Consider the following 16,228-nt stretch of genomic DNA (forward strand, 5'->3'; position numbering starts at 1 on the left):
TTGTGTTTTGTATTGTTGGTGGTTTTTCATCATGTAATATTTACTGTACACCATGTAGAATGAGGATGCCTGAAATCTCTCAAGGAAGGAACACTAACCGTCAGTATTATGCAGCATCTTCACAGAAAGGCTTTAACGCTACAGAACTACTTTACACTCAGAAAGGTTACATGAATGCCTGTAACTTAATTATAACCAGATCAAGGCAGCAAACATGTTAAATGGATTATCTTAATTGGATTAAAGGGAGAGTTGAAGAAAGGATAACTCAATTGTCTGACCCCACAATCAATCTTTTTTTTTGTCTGTTCTCTGGTATGCACCTCCATTCTGATTTCTTCTGGAGTTTTGATTCTGTGCAAAGCGGCGTTCCTGCACAAGCGGCAGCACGGCTACCGACGGAAAACAAAGGAAAACAAAGGAAAACAAAGCAGAAAAAAACATTTTTGGGGGGTGACAGCAAAGTGGCTTTCATGTTACAACTTGCAGAAACATAGACACAAAGTCCCCTCCGCTCTCCTTGTGTCACTTAAAAAGATGTTTTGCTCGGCTACTTGGCAATCAAACAAATCGTGTAGATACCGGTGACGGGGCAAATCCAGGTGCCTTGAGGTGGTTAGGTAGTTATTCACAGTGTGTTTAAATAAATAGCTTCACACAGATCCACTACGTTGGATCTCTGCAGAGTTGCTAGGCTGCATATTTAACTTCCTCCTCCCATAAACCTGCTTGTTTTTTTCACTGTACAAACAGGCTAAAACATTAACCTTTTTCTGTGCTCTTTCTGTTACCCTCTACACAGTTTGTTCTGCCCTCACAGACTCTATTTGTCAACTAGTCTAAATAATTACGGTGCTTCAGCCCACATACATACCTGTTTGCTCAACTACCATTGACACCTGAATGTCTATGTGCTCATTGGTTCTCCTAATATGTGCCTGTTTACACACTCTTGCCCCTGCACCCTGCACTTACATGCACCTGTGTGGACTCATTCCTTTGCGAGTGCTAGCATTTGCCCTACACTCACCTTCTCTCCTGCTCATGAGCCCCCCACCTCCACTCACCTTCTGATGCCAGCAGATATGGATGGAAATACAAATGACCCCTGATGAACCCAGATATTGAGCTGTTTTAAAGCTGGAGGCTTTAGACAATATCCCTTTCCTGCTCCGACGTGCTGGAAAAGGAGGGGCCAGGGTTTCTCACTACATCAGGGTTTTATGGGATTTATGACCCCGGTCCCCAGCAGCTATCTCTCCCTCCACTGGCACTTCTCCCACTGGCTAGAATTAGCAGGCGAGGAAAACAAACAAATTACAAGGAAACAAACACAACAGCTAATAAACATGAAGTGAAATGAAGACAATGCTTTCAGCAGCATGCAAGCTGAGAGAGGGAGAGGGAAGAAAGGGCAGGGTATAATCTTCTCTCCCTCTCCCCTGTCTTCTCTCTCAGCATTTCCCTCTAATTTCCTCCTGCCCCGCTGTCGCTCCCCACCCTCTGTGAGTCGCCAGTGGGGCTCTCCGAGTAGATCATTTCTGAGCATGGGCAGTGTGAGACAGATGGGCGGATGATGGATCTGACGTGATAGACAGCGGGGTGATGGATGGCTGGCTGGCTGATAGGGGATTAATGCAGTGCTGAGGCCTGCTGCAGCACAGCGGATGGCTTAGTGATAGATAGATAAAACTGACGAGCAGATAAACAAGAGAGCGCTAATCCACGCCCCCTTGATGGACAGAAAATCAAAGTGAGGTAAAAGAGCCACAGTGGGAGAGGTGGACCTTTTTATGTTGCCGTTGCACGGTGTAGAGCTCTCATGGGAGGGAATGTGAGTGGTCACAAGGTGAGATGAGGCTGAGGAGAGTTAAGGAGGAGCGTTGTGTTGTAGTAGGGTGTAGGCATGGGTCAGTGATAGCACGTGTCTGTCAAACTGGACTTGTTGCTGGATGTATTGGGAGTTTTGGTGATACGGCGTGGCGGGTGACAGCGAGGGCTGGCAATATGCTATTTTGAGTGATGGAGAGTAGTCTGACTGCAGAGGAGAGATTGGGCATAGCGGCAAATTGGCCATAGTGGGATGTGATGGGATGATTGGACAGCAGAGAGTGTGCTGGTTGGGGATTGAAGATAGCAGTGATAGTTGTGCCTGTTGGTATTTTTAATGCACTTCCCTCAGTGCAGCAGCTTAACCTTGTGTGTAATGCACAAAAATAAAGGCTTTAGGTCTCTATGCTTATGCAATTCTGCCAACTGGCAAGTTGAAAAGGCCTGTCGTGATGAGAGGAAGAGAGAAAAAAAGAGCGAGGGGAGTGGAGGACAAGCCCAGGGAGAATTCCTCTGAAAATAGGGAGCAAGCTGACTATCCCTGCGTTATTATTGAGCGCTAAGCTTTGTCTCTGTTCACCGTTTCAGGGGACCCCCAAGGGTTCTGGCATCGATCTGGTGTGCTCAGAATGCACTCCGGTGTCACCTATTTAAACACAGCGAGCCGCTAGCCAACAGAGACAAGCCTTTATTTATCAAGCCTCTGATTTTGGCTGCACGGATGACAACCTGATTAGCACTTAAAGGAGCTCTTAAATCTTTTATTGGAATGGGTGGAGGCAATCTATACAGAGAGGGAGATGGCGGTCTTAGCCCGAGAGAGTCATGGAAGATAGAACAGTGAAGTGAGGTGAGGGACTGTGTCATCCAGGGGGGTTAATGAAGGGGAGGGACAGACTGGATGTGAAGTGTGTGACAGAGACGGCGAGAACGGAAGAAAAAAAGAGAGACAGAGAGAGTGTGACTGGGAACAATGGGTGAGAAGTAGAAGGTGCGAGTGGGTGAGAGCAAGAGAGAGCATGTGACTTAGGAGCGGTGGCAGAAATTGGAGGACCAGATGAGAGCCCGAGTGGCTGGGACAATGAATGAACGTCGAACGAGTGGGTGAGAATATTGTGGACAAGTGAAGGCCTGAGCAAATGAACAAATTGCTAAACAAACAAGTGGGCGATGACTGTGTGTTTGTGCAGATCTGCGGGGGAGCTGGCGCGCGTGGGCGTGGGGGTGTGTGTGGGGGTGTGGGAAGGGGGGGGGGGGGGGCAAATGAATGAGTGAGGCTTGGTGGAGGAGACTAAGTGAGTGAGTAATGGGGGTTAGTGATGGGTGTGTTGACAGAAAGTGTCAGCTTTAACCACACTGACCCACGAATACAGGCTGCATGCACAAGTGGCTGAATTTGAGTGCCAGCTTGAACGTGAACTGACTGTAAAATTGAATGTGAATTTCGAGTTGGATGTGAAATGAATGCAAATAGGGAAAGTAGGTGGATGGTGTTTGCGCATCTATCTCTATGTGTCAGTCTCCTGTCGTCTCCGCTTCATTTTAGATGAGCCCAGGAGATGAGCATCTCTCCCGTCTCTGTTGGCACATAAATGTAGCTGCATTTGAACACCTCATTTCATCTTCTGTGTAATTATAGCCGGGTTTGGTTTTTCAGGGAGGGTCCTCCATCCTCGCCTCTTGTCATCATCAGGGTACCAAAAATTAAAGTTTGCACTTTTAGTTTAGATTAAACTCTATTAAATAATAATCCCAGCCTTCTTGGCATACTGTAAGTGGGAACAGTTTTGTTCCATGTAATAGATGAGTATATTTACTCTTGTAGAGACAGCAACACTATGCGATGCCAGTGCTCGATTGGAGAGGAGCTGTTACTAGAGTGAAGCAAGATAATTTATTCTTGCTTCCTCTCCCTTGGGATGCCAATGGCCGATTCGATTCCAGCACCAAGAAGTGTGTGTAGATGTTTGTTTGTGTGTGTGACACTGGAGGGAGGTTGATGTTTGGACGTTTGGGACAAGGCTATTGTTTGTCCCGCAGCCTGTGCTCCACTCAGATCTTTCCGCTTTCTCACATCATCTCTGTCAGTAACGGCCGCAGCAAAAACAATACTGTCCGTGAAATGTCAAGAGAATTAGTGTAAACACACACACATTGTTTGCTGTCACCCCGCCGTTCTCTAGCGGCCTTTCACTTTTTCTGCTCACCTGTCTCCCTCACCCTCTTGTCTGGCATGGGATCTGTTCCCTGCCCTCTCCACCACCCAGTGCTGCAGCATGCTTGTCTGACCCTGTCGAAGTCTCCTTCAGGGCCTGTCTCTTGGTGGTCAAGCTCCATTATTTATGCTGTATCATGTTTCGCCATCAATTCCCACAATGGAACAATTGAGACAGATTTCCTTGACTGTCACAATAGCAGTGAGACTCAGCAGAGGATGGAAATGGGATTAGCCTTAAATGGAATTTAATTTTCACCGTTGTTGTCTCCGAAGCCTGTCTACCGCCCAGACACCATGACGCGCTTTGGTTGAGCTTTTGCCATTGTGTGCATGAGAGAGAGATTACTGATGTGCTGCACAGAGGCAACTCTAGCATTTGTAATGTGATGCACCTTGCATCTGCATCTTGTTTTTTTTTTTTGTTTTTTTTAAAGCACTGTAACTCAATTCTACTTGAGTTTTATTAAAGACAGTCTCTCATTGACAGCTTACAGTTAGAACTGCCTCAGTCCACAATGCAGCAGGAGATGGAGAGTGTTTTTTTTTTCTTTTTTTGATTGATGGAAAAATACACAGGAGCAGCACAGTATTTCATAAGAAACAGAAACTTTGCTCTCATTTCTCCGTCCAGTGGGGGAAAAAAAAAAGAAAAAAATCTTACGAGTCAATTAATTACCAGACTTCAGCCACACCAGCTATGACTTCTTTGACATTAAATGCATAACTGAATGAATGAGTAAATAGATATAGGAGAATAACTGCTTTCAAAGTGTAAATCAATGTTTATGGATCGACATCCAAAGACCTGCTGTGCTACTGATGAAATGAATTTGGTGGAGACGGTTGTGTGTGTGTGTGTGTTTGTTTGTTTTTTAGGTGAGTTGGGAGCTGGGTTTGGAGGCTGCTGTGATGCTTTGAGTCTGTCTTCACCTGTTAACAGTAGGCGTCCAAGTGTATGTATGATGTGTTCGTCCTTGGGAGTTGAGGGGTGTGTGCCAGGTTTGTGTGCGTGTGTGTGTGTGTGTGTGTGTTGGCAGCATCTTTTTTTTCCTGAATGGCAACGGCGACTGTTGTTCGGTGTTTTTCTGACTTTCCCTGCTCTTTGTTTCCTTGCACAAACATGATCAATACTCGAACTGATGTGTAAGTAAAGAAGCAAAACATGTCGCACTGGCCTTGGCACAGGCTGCTGCCCCGCCCCCACCCTGACAGTCTCCAACCCAGCTGGGCTGAGTGAAGTCAAGAGAGGAGTGAATAGAAAGAAAAAGCAACAGAGCATTGGGGGGAAGAAATAAGTGTTCATTTATAATGAACAAATTATGAATACATTCAGCTTTTAGAATCTGTCTTTTTTGCTGGAGAATTAATTTTACTAATTATTAGTTGAGAGGTAATTATGTCTTTGCTGCATGGGTGACGTCTCTTGTCAAGGAAGGCAGCGGTGTGGTGAATGACGGGTGCGCTGGAGTGTTGCCGGTGAATGTAATGTAACAGCAACTACAGAATGACTAGACACGCCACAGGTGTGGGTGTCGACTCAGGGGAGGGTGTGTGGGTGTGTTTGGGTGTGCGGCGCGGGTTAGCGCATGTGTGTTGTGTTTGCGTGCAAGTGACAGGGTGTGAGGCTCAAGAGGCAGAGGTGATTTGTGAGTATTGTATTGCTGTAATCTGCTCAGATCAGATCAACCAGAGCCAATAATGCAACACTGAGCCAAATACCACACTGCTCTTTCTTCATCTCTCACTTCTCTTTCGCTCTCTCTCAGTCTCTCTGTGCCCCCCCCCCCCCCCCCCCGTCCCGTCCCACCCCTCCCACCCCCCACCCTCTCTCTCTCTCTCTCTGCCTTTTTTTATTTTCACTGCAGTGGGAGCCAGCTTTGCTGCAGAGGGAAAGATGGAGTAAAGATGGAGAGAGAGAGAGAGAAAGACAGACTAGAAAGAGTCAGGAAGATGGATGGTGAGAAATGGAGATAGGCCCGAGAAAGAGACTCAGAGACCAGAGGAGGAGATGCAAGGTGGACGAGATTGAACAGTAAACGATTACTGCTCTGCTTGTGTGTGCTCCTGGTAGAGCCTGATACCGAATCAAACAGTGCTCCTTCTCTCTATTGACACACACACACACACACACACACACACACAAACACACACACAGACACAGAAACAGACACACACACTGGCCACAAGCATTTGAGTTTGTTTTTGGCCAGTGCTGGGTGGTGCTTGGCAGAAGAAATTAAGCCTAACAACCGTGGCATCTGTCTCAGCAGCAGGAGAGTCCCGCCTCCCCACCCACACATGACCTGCCCTGCTTTCATTCACTGAGCCGCCTGCTGCCAGCCTCAGGATGGGCCGCTGCCTCTGCCACTGCCCGCCAACCCCCTCCATCCCGGCCTCTCAGCACTGCCAACCACTCTGTGCCCGCGCCCATGTTTCCCCCCTCGAGCAACAACCAGGAGTCTAGCGATATGGGTGCTTCAAATATTCATAACAGCCATGCTGCAACACAGAGCTCTCTGCTCCCCTCCATTTTGAGAGGCAATTCTCATGCCGTCGCTGCTGTTAGCCTCAACACGGTTCCTGTGCTCCGAGTCAACTACTCTGTGGTCAGTGTGTTTTAACAGTGCGTACTGTAAGTATTAAGCAGTACTTCAGCCTTCAGTCTGGCCTCGCAACTGATTGTGTATGAGGCTAAATATATACAGTCATCTCTTCCCTTTGCCGCCGTCCCTTCATCCACTTCCAGCCCTCCCCCTCACCCAGGCCTGAACACAACCACCAGCCTGCTGAAGGGGTTGTGCTGCTTTACATTACGCTGAAACCCACCCAGAGCTGGTGAAGAGCAAACTAGCACACGTGGAAAAGAGACGCCGATGCTATACTTAGACAGTTGCAGACACACTTACTGGGCCAGTGCCTAATACACGCAAAGACTATTAAACACAGAAATGTATCTGGACTTGTCTGCACACACAAACATGCAGACCAACACAGGGATGTGAGAGGCAGCTTCTGGGGAGAAAAGTTCTACTATGTGTCTCTCAGGAAGCCACAGGCTGGATAAACATCCATGTGGAGCAGCAGCAGATGCCTCCGTCTCCCTCTAATGCCCACTCCTCCCTTCCTCTCCACTCACATCCCCTCACATCCTACCACCTACTCACACCCTACATCTCACAACTCTCTCCTGTCTGCATCCTTTAATGAAGACTACTCCTGACTCGCTCTATCCTTACCTAGGAATTTCTCTTTCATTCAGCCAGCTCCTCTTCCTTTACTCACTCCTCATGTTGTCTCCTGTTTCTCTTTATCTCTCCATCTCTGTCCCTCTTTCTTATATCCTTCTTCTCTTCTCATCATGCAGGCCACCTGCTAGCCCTGGGTCCTGCTGCTTATCCTCTGCATTCACTCGCTCTATCTCAAGATTATTTCTCTGGGGGGCATCCTGTGTGTGCTCTCCACCATACTGTGTTATCTAGCTCATCAAGTGGGTTGGAGTGGATCGGGGTGGGTGGGGGTTGAGGCTTGATGCTCTGGCTTGTGGCAAACAGGTGGCCCATTGGGATGAGCTCTAACCGCGATACGTACGAAGGCACGGGAAGGTGTTTCTATAGCGATCTTTCCTGAACTGGCATGGTTTCTAAACTACAAGCCATTATTTGCTAAGGCGCACCATCAATATCATGAAGTTGTGAAGCTACACAGTGAACCCACCAACTGTTAGTGAGCTACAAGATGGATGAGATGGCTGCTGGAACTAATGTGGCAGCTGAGACTTGAGGCATGAGCTTGAATAATATCTTGCTTAGCAGTTAAGTTCTAGAGCTTCTTTTTATGCAGTTATTTTAACTGCATTGGGGCACCCGCAAATTGGCATTGACCATTGTTGGCTGCCTAGCTTTTAACGGCTGGGCCACTGTTTAATGTTCCTGTCAGGGAGGGGTTATCATGTAACCTGTTTCCCCCTGTCTCCTGTCCTCGCACCTGCTAAATGGCAAGCCATCTTGCTAAGAGAGAGAGAGAGAGCGAGAGAGAGGGAGAGGGAGCATGGAGAAGAGAGCAATGCAGCACGGAGCCCTTATTAAAGCTGTCCTCCAAGGCTGCCCTCTGACTGATTCCCCCCTGTAAATCTCCCCTTTAATTGGAGAGGGCACAAGAAGAGAGGTACCACAAATGTATTCTGTGTCTCTAAGGATGGATGGATGGAAGTGAGTGAGAGAGTGAGAGAGAGAGAGAGACAGGCAAAGGGACAGACAGACAGAGAGGTCCTCAGAATATGTGGGTGGAGACCAAACAAAAGTCAGAGATATAAACGCTGTGAGGGTTTTAGAAGTGAGATGACATATTTACATTTGCCTGGGAAGTGGGAGGCGGGAGGTGAGAAGATGAAAAGGTAGCACAGTAATGGAGAGAGACGGGCAGAGAGGTGCGCCAAGGGTGATGCAAGGAGAGAAGAAGGACAATGGGCGAGGAAGAGAAAGTAATGGAGGGAGACAAATAGAAATGGCTGGCAGTGAAAGAAAAGGAAAGTGAGTGTGTGTGTGTGTGTGTGTGTGTGTGTGAAAGAGAGAGAGAGGTAGAGGAGAGACGGGCTGATTTCACCAGAGTTGCAGCCTGAGTGTCCTCCCTTAATGGCGTTGCCATGACAACAGTGTATAAGAGAGTCAGGCTCCAGCAGAGTGTGTGGTATGTGGATGTGTGTGTGTTTGTGTGTGTGACTTTGTGTGCGTGTGCTCTGCTCCTCAAGTGATTGATTGTCTGTGAGGCAGTATACAGTACGATACCATAACACAAGTGCACCTTGGGCATTTTTTTGCAAGAAAGTGGGCAGGAGTTTGTCGGGCGAACATCCTTGTATGAAAGATCAAGCGAAGGATGGAGGAAGAGAGAAGTAGAGGAGCAGCCACTCTAGCTGTGTCATTGCCCTTCCTTGCAGAGCCAAGTGGGTGTGCAGGAGCTGTTGTGTCTTGGCCATGTCCCTTGTACCACTAGCAGCCATGTTGAATAAGGGCGAGGTGATGTCATGCTGGTCAGGTGACGTTTGGAAGGCCCAGCTGTCATGGAGCAGAGGCAGTCCCACAGGAACGCCAATCTGTCATCATTATATTAATGACACGCATAGCACTGTTAGCAATGTCATCTCTTGTGTGTGCCAAAGCTAACGAGCAGCGCCTTAATTGTAAAATTAATTGAAAAACATTTTGATTAAAGACCACCCTCCCCACCTCGGCCCTCCTCCATCTTCATCAGCTCTCCTTTCACTCCGCGCCGCCATCTTTCTATCCCCCTGTCCTTTTGAGTTTTCTCCCAGGCCCAGCAGCTCTCACATTCACACACTATTCTCACTTTCTTTCCTCTGTCTCCTCTCACAATTGCCTCTCTGCCCTTCTCCCATTTTCATCTGTGCTCTGTTTCTCCTTCAACCTTTTCTAACCCACCAACATGTTCCCTAGCCCATCATTTTCTCCTCCCCTCAACATACTCATTTTCTACTATCTGTCACTCTCTTCTTTCGTTAGGCAAATTACAACTCTTTTATGTGCTCGATCTCCCTCCTCATCCCTCGCCCCCTCCCCTCCTCTTTGTCTTTTCCCATCAGGCTCCCCTCGGCGCTGCCGTCTCTCTTGTCTTTTCTTCTCATGTCTCCATTACTGTCTGTTTAACGCCCTCAGTATATCTGTGTGTCTGTGTTTGTATGCAGTGGTGGAGTTATGAGGGGAAATGAGTTGTTAAAGTGGTCGTCTGTGCCCAGCGTTACTTTTTTACCACACCCCCACTCCCCCGCAGCTCTTTGTAGCCTCAGAGCCTCAGTCTCTCACTCTTTCTCTGTCCTCTCTCTCCAGCAAAGCTCCAGAACCAGAGGGAAAGAGGGAGAGAGTGATAAGGCTAGTGTACATCTCCACTGGCCTTTTTTCTCTAGGCTGCCCTCTCATCTTGGCTCTCCTTCTGCTGCTCTCACTCTCAATTTATCCCCTGTGTGGACTGAGGTCCAGTTTATCGTCCTGCTACAGACTCCATGGCAAGATTTCTGGCTTTTGTGTAGTTGTGCACGTGTGTGTGTACACACATATGCGTATGCTTTCTTGCACGTCATGATCTAATTAAGTAAATGACACATTAGGTATGGCTGCTCTCTCTGTGTGCCTGAGAACATACTGTATCTGTGAGTGCAAAACACAAGGTGTGTGAGAGTGAGAGTATATATAGGCTGGGATAATGGGAGCACCAGGGCTCATTAATGTCACCCGTTGCAATAATGATGCAGACAAGGAGGAGACATTGATCATCAGCGAACGATCAATAATGGGCCGTATCGATCGGAACAACAGTTTGTCACCATGCAGATCGACGTCCCTGCAGGACACCAGGCTCCCAGGGGAGGGTGTTACTGCATCACCACAGGCTTCTGTGTTCATTTATTTAAGAGGAAACATAGGCCCAAACAAATGCCACTCTGATGAATGTCTGTTTTGTGCATAATTAGGTAAACATAGCTCATTGTCAATAGGAGAATAGATTCATGAATTCATGAATTCATGAATTCATGAATTCATGAATCTTCCTTGGTGAATAATAACTTTTAAACGTGGGTATTGACCAGCGCAGGAGCATCCCCAAAATTCCTCATGTTTGCCTTAATAGATTAGTTGAGAGTGAGAAAAAGGAAACATTAGGGCAAAATATATCCATACAGAACTATATGAGGTGCCTACATGAGACACTTGAGCCTGCCTTCTCTCTGTAGCTCCCTTTACACAGTCTACTCCTGTTGGTCTTTTTTTTTTTTTTTTTTTTTTTTTTTAACAGGACTCAGACTGTCTTGGAGAATAGCTGGCAGTGAAAGAAAAGGCAGCAAAGTGACAGTAACACCGGGTGGAGTGTTGCCATAGAAACGCAGCGTCACAGCTCCAAAGCAGATAACACATTTGATGCCATTCCCTTTATCGTGATTCCCACATCCAAGGATGGAGCGGGAACAGGTGTGATCAACAGCTTTCTTAAATATCAGAAGGGGGGGTTGATGGAGTGTTTTGGCACCAGGAGGGATGGTGTTTCTCTGAATTGAGAGTGAAGCTTGTTCCGTCGGGGAAAGAGCGTGATACGGGTCTGAAACCTCGCCAGCACGCATTGAAATGCAGAACAAGGTGGCGTAGATTGGGGTACAGTTGCAGCACAGGTTGTAGTAGTAACATTGTAGTAGTTAAAGTAGTTAATTTGGTATTTCCTGCATATGGCTATTTCAAACACTGTATGTTAATTACAAGTGTTTGTAAACCGCAGCCATAATTTCAGTCTCATTCCTCCATGTACACCCTCCCTTTGCCCCTTTTTTCTTTTATAGTCAAGAAAAAAAGAGGAGATGGCAGTGTTGGACAAGATGTTGAATGTGTTCCTCTTCACGGGTGTGTGTGTGTGTGTATTTGTGGGGTTGGCCCAAAGGCAGATCACCAAACAGCTGTGTGTTAGTGCCAGTGAGTAGACATTTGGTCCACTCGACCCATAACGCTGGCACACAGGTTGGGGAACGGTGTCCAAGTCCTCCTCTCAAATCCTCGGTCCATCCGTCCATTCCCCTCTCATTGTCCCCGGGGCAGCAGGCGGCCGCAGCTAAATACTGATCTGCCTGAACAGGCACAGGTGCAGCAGGGGGTCTGTCCCACTGCCAAATGTTGTGCTTCTGTTTCCTTTGGGCTTATAAGAGGGTTTTGCAGCTCTCTCCGTCGCTTCTGGAGAGATTGAAAAAGCTGCAGATGCAAGTGTTTGATCAGCCTGCCGATACAATGGGAAGCAGGGGAGAGAGTGAGACTGAAGTGCATAAAGAAAACAGAAGATACTGAAACATCACAGAAGGGACAATTCTGATGAGGATTTTGCAGAAGTGGAATAAGCGATAAATTGTAATGCTGCTGTTTTGAAAGTGTTGTGCCGCTCTGGGACTCACCGGGAATGGAGTGGAGGTCTGGTTGTAGAGATGGACACTGCAGTATGCCTGCAGCCATCCTCGGGGAACTGTGTTTGGTGCGGATGTGTGTGCCAGGGGTATCTTTAGAGAAGCTTGCTGCAGGCATCGCTTTTCGGATTGCAGGAAGGGGATGGAATAGAGGAGTGCTCTGGTTTCATGTCTCAATCAGGGAAGCTTCAGGAGTGCCTCTCAAGGCTCAAGTAGAAGCTAACGTCCATTTGTAGTGTATTTAAAAGAGAATGCCTGCACTTAAGAGCTACTTATTGCTTCACGTAGCTAAACAGAGACAGTGAGCGAAAGTAGATACACGCGTAAAAGCCTCGGTACACTCAGAGACTGACACATAGCACAGCGAAGCTCTCCCTCTCTCTCTCTCTCTCTCTCTCTCACTCTCTCTCCCTCTCTCTCTCTCTCCCTCTTTGAATGCCCTTGCTTTCTCATTCACTTTATGTCTCCCAGGACAGCGCTCAGAAATGTTGAAATGGGGCCTAACCCACGAAGCAAAGAGGGAAAGTCGTTTAAGCTAAGTTAAACAAGGGCACTTAGATTTTAAAGGGCCATAATCTTCAAAAAGGGGCACTTTAAAATCAATTGACAAGACATATAAAAGGTAAAGACAGATTAAGAGGAGGAAGGTACAGTTGTTGGCAGATAAGTGACTTATTTTTATGAATGAGCATTTTAATTGAATGTCATTGACACTTGTTCTGTGTGCGCATCTTAGCTTATGTGCATGTGTTCACGTCCCCTAGTGTGGGCCGTGTGCATGTATGAATGTGTGCGTGTGTTTGCTGGGCAGCGCAGGTGGGCTGGATCAGTATCCAGAGCAGCACTGAGGCAGTGATTCAGCCCGCACAGTTTGGGCCAGAATCCAATCAGGGCAGCCATCTGGTGACCAATCAGGGCCCTAGCTATGATGTCACAGCAACAGAGCTCTGGGTTGCATTTGAGATGGGAGGTTTAAATACCATGAATCACATTGGACCTCTGTGCTTTGAAAGCCTGGCTGGTTGGGTTACACAACAGAGCACCAGGCCATAGGTATGTGAGCGTCAGCGGCTTGGATGATGAGGTGTGAGGGGGGCGGACTGTGTTGCTGACCAGGATGCTGGGTCAGTGACACCAGGCTGTTGTGATTTGTGTGTCTGTAAATATGGGCAGCGTTGTGTTTGTGCTCCTTCACCAATAAGCAGGCATTGTTGGCCTGTATACAAGCTCCTTCTTTATTCATGGTAGAGCAGTCTAGTAGACATATATTTGCTTTCACTGTGTTTATTGTAGACATGGAGGAAATTGGCATTTCTGTCTTTGTGTCACTTTGCAGATGATGGCAGTAGTGCTGGAGCCCACGCAGTCAGAAGGCACAAGGATGATGGTCTGTATCTGGTTTGATTGACAGCTCTGTTAATTCTAATGTGATTAATATTTCAAGGCTCTCCTTCGTCTGAATGCCTCTATCATTTTAAACAGTCTCAAAGAGCACAAGCCAGGTCTCCAGCACCCAGTGAGTCACCCTGACCCGGACCTTAAGTGGAAATGTTCCCAGCTTTCGCACCACTTGAATTTAGCAGGCCAGGGGGGGATTGCAGGGTGACAGAGAGAAGAAAGTTACAGGAGCATGGCTATTGCTACCAAAAGGCCATCTGCAGGGCATCAGGGCCAAAACAGGAGAGGCTGCCAAGAGACAGAGTCTCTTTCATCAGCCCTGAAGCGAGTTGTACAATTTATAGAAAAGGGGTTTACAATTTATATGTTAGCAGAGTCCAAAAGAGCCTGCAGTATTAATGCAAATCCCTCAGTTGGGATGTACAGTTGCGTGGACAGAGGAGGGGGATGGACTGTTGTGATTACTAAAACCAGTTAAATCCACCCTCCTTCCCTCTGGTGCTTATCTGATCAGTGGAGCAACCAGATAGCCCCTCAGCATGGGATTTAATATCAAACACAGGCCATAAGCTGTGTTCAATAGGCATGACACGGATAAACATCAGTGGAAACACGCAACGTATTGCTGGACTTGCCAGCATACAAGTGCAGCAGGGGTGAGATGAGCGCAGCATCTTGACATCAGTACATACGTAAGTAAACAGTGGCGCGCCCACATAAGCTGGACCTCACATGTGCTTCACACAGAGTGTGAGTGCAACAAAAAGGGAGAATAGAAATTAGGGAAAGATAGAGAAAGAGAAGTGAGAGGTTGAGGCAATCATGCAGAGAGAGACAAATCTGAGGGCCTAGCATGGAGGTGCGGGAGGTGGGAGGTGTGCAAGCTTGTGGGACTGTTTGTGTATGAGTGTGTGTATAGTCTGTATGTGTATGCCTGCTCTGCCGCCCTGGTGACTTCAGGTGTTATCTTCTTAGCCTCCAGACGTGACAGTGAGATAATTAGAAATGTTAACACTCACTGGAGCTTGTACTTGAATTCTGTGTTTCTTTCTCTCTCTCTCTCTCTCTCTCTCTCTCTCTCTCTCTCATTTGGTCTTTCTCCCGTTTTTCATAAACAAACACACATGCACACATGTCCACATACACACTCAAATTCTATTATCTCCCTTAGCCCGTGTTATGAATGACACACTTAAACCATGCAATGACTTGGCCATGCAGCAGTGGATCACAATTAACGTCAGCGCCAGCATCTGTGGAAATAATTGTCACAGCTCAATCTTAATGTGCTGATGACCCGTTTTTTCCTACTTTTAATAAGAAATACTTATTTTAATTTTGTACATAGGATTATTCATTTGTTCAGTAAATTTGCTGCAAATTTGATAATTCCTTATAATAGCTAGAATCAGTTGTTAATTATAGTATTTTCAGGAAGGAATGCTGGAAAAGGTGAAAATGGAATGATAGATGTGAAATTAATTATATTCACAGCTGGATTAATGAGACAGGCTAAGAATTAAGGATAGTAAATAGCGGTTGCATTTTATTTCCTTGAATAGACATAGACAATAGACATCTATGCCTCAGCAAGTAAACAAACAGAGCCTGGTTTACTGAAGCAGTGGGAGGACATTGTTGAAATTCTGACAAATGTCTTGGCTCAAGGAAAAAGAGAGAGAGATACAGAGAAAGACATGCTCACCGGAGTGTTTCACATGGAAAAATGAAAAGTGACAGAAAGCTGACGGAGGGATGACAACCTTGTTTGTCCTTTACTGGATGATCAACATGTGTTACGCAGATATGGGTCCCCAGGGTGGACACGGGGCGGCTGATACAGAGGGTTCCTCGCTCCTCTGGAATCCCTCTACCTTTAAATTAGCATCCTAAGTCCGCTTACTCAGCTAGCGGCGCAAGCTGTGGAGCAGTGTGTGAACACCGGCGATAATGAAACTGCACACCGTCAACATCATTAAAGATAATCTTGACTCATTTTGTGCTGGGACACATTCTCCCAGGAAGATGCAGCGAACAACAGGAAGAGCTAATTCTGCCAGAACAGGGCACATAAACACCTTCCCACTATCATCTCTGTGGCTCTCACCATTCTCGACACCTCTGACGCCTTTGTTGGAGGGATGAAGAAGTACTCTAGGTTGGTTTGCAGGAAACAGATCCCAGGTCAAGGCAAAGGCTTGTCTGAAGGTGTCTCCAGCGTGTGTCTAATTGAGCGCTGTGTAGTTAATTGTTGTGCGTGGGAGGGCAGAAATCAATCTGTTTTCACAATGCCGTGACTTCTAGGCCCTGGGGTGAGAGACTGGAGCTGGCAGACACAGACACGTACATGCACAGCTCTGCCAAAAGACCCCAAAACCATGCCTTGCAAGCACAAACTTGCACATGCAGACCCATACCCTGCCTCTACTGGCGCGCACACTCCTCCGAGAAAGAGGATGTGCATGAGGGGTTATTGAGTCAGGGTAAAGTCAGATCCATCTATCGATCGGCTGCTAGCTGAGAGAGGAGTCAGGAACGTGAGACCTGCACAGGTCAGGGGGCCAAGAGGCTGAGGGGATGAGAGACAGTAAGAGGGGGAAAGAGAGAGAGAGAGAGCGAAACCTACAGAGCTTAAAGCTAGCAGCGCTCCCCCCACATCCATCCTCTTTGAATGCAGAGCCAGCCGTCTGCTTTGACGTGGATATTCAGAGAAGCTCCGCTCAGCTTCATGAACATTAGAATGAGATTTCCTCAATTTGTAACTTGGGACGGTGCCATACGTCAGATGAATGGGAGGGAAAGAGACTTCTAGAGAGTACTAATGGCAGCTA

General features: G+C 47.1%; 1 protein-coding gene across 2 annotated transcripts in view; it reads left to right on the forward strand.

Moving 5' to 3' along the window:
• Positions 1-16,228, forward strand: part of adgrl1a (adhesion G protein-coupled receptor L1a) — a 92,598-nt gene that overhangs the window by 10,715 nt on the left and 65,655 nt on the right. Inside the window, exon 1 of one of the 2 annotated variants that reach the window (XM_071472519.1) lies at positions 13,334-13,386. The exons of the other annotated variant lie outside the window; for it this stretch is intronic. The gene's annotated coding sequence lies outside the window, so the exon portion shown is untranslated. Of the gene's footprint in view, positions 1-13,333; positions 13,387-16,228 lie in introns of those variants that run through there. 2 annotated transcript variants of the gene reach the window in all.

This window comes from Trachinotus anak, unplaced genomic scaffold, assembly GCF_046630095.1.
Source record: "Trachinotus anak isolate AG129_WGS33_773 ecotype Australia unplaced genomic scaffold, CSIRO_AGI_Tana_v1 ptg000003l, whole genome shotgun sequence".
Taxonomy (NCBI): Eukaryota; Metazoa; Chordata; class Actinopteri; order Carangiformes; family Carangidae; genus Trachinotus; species Trachinotus anak.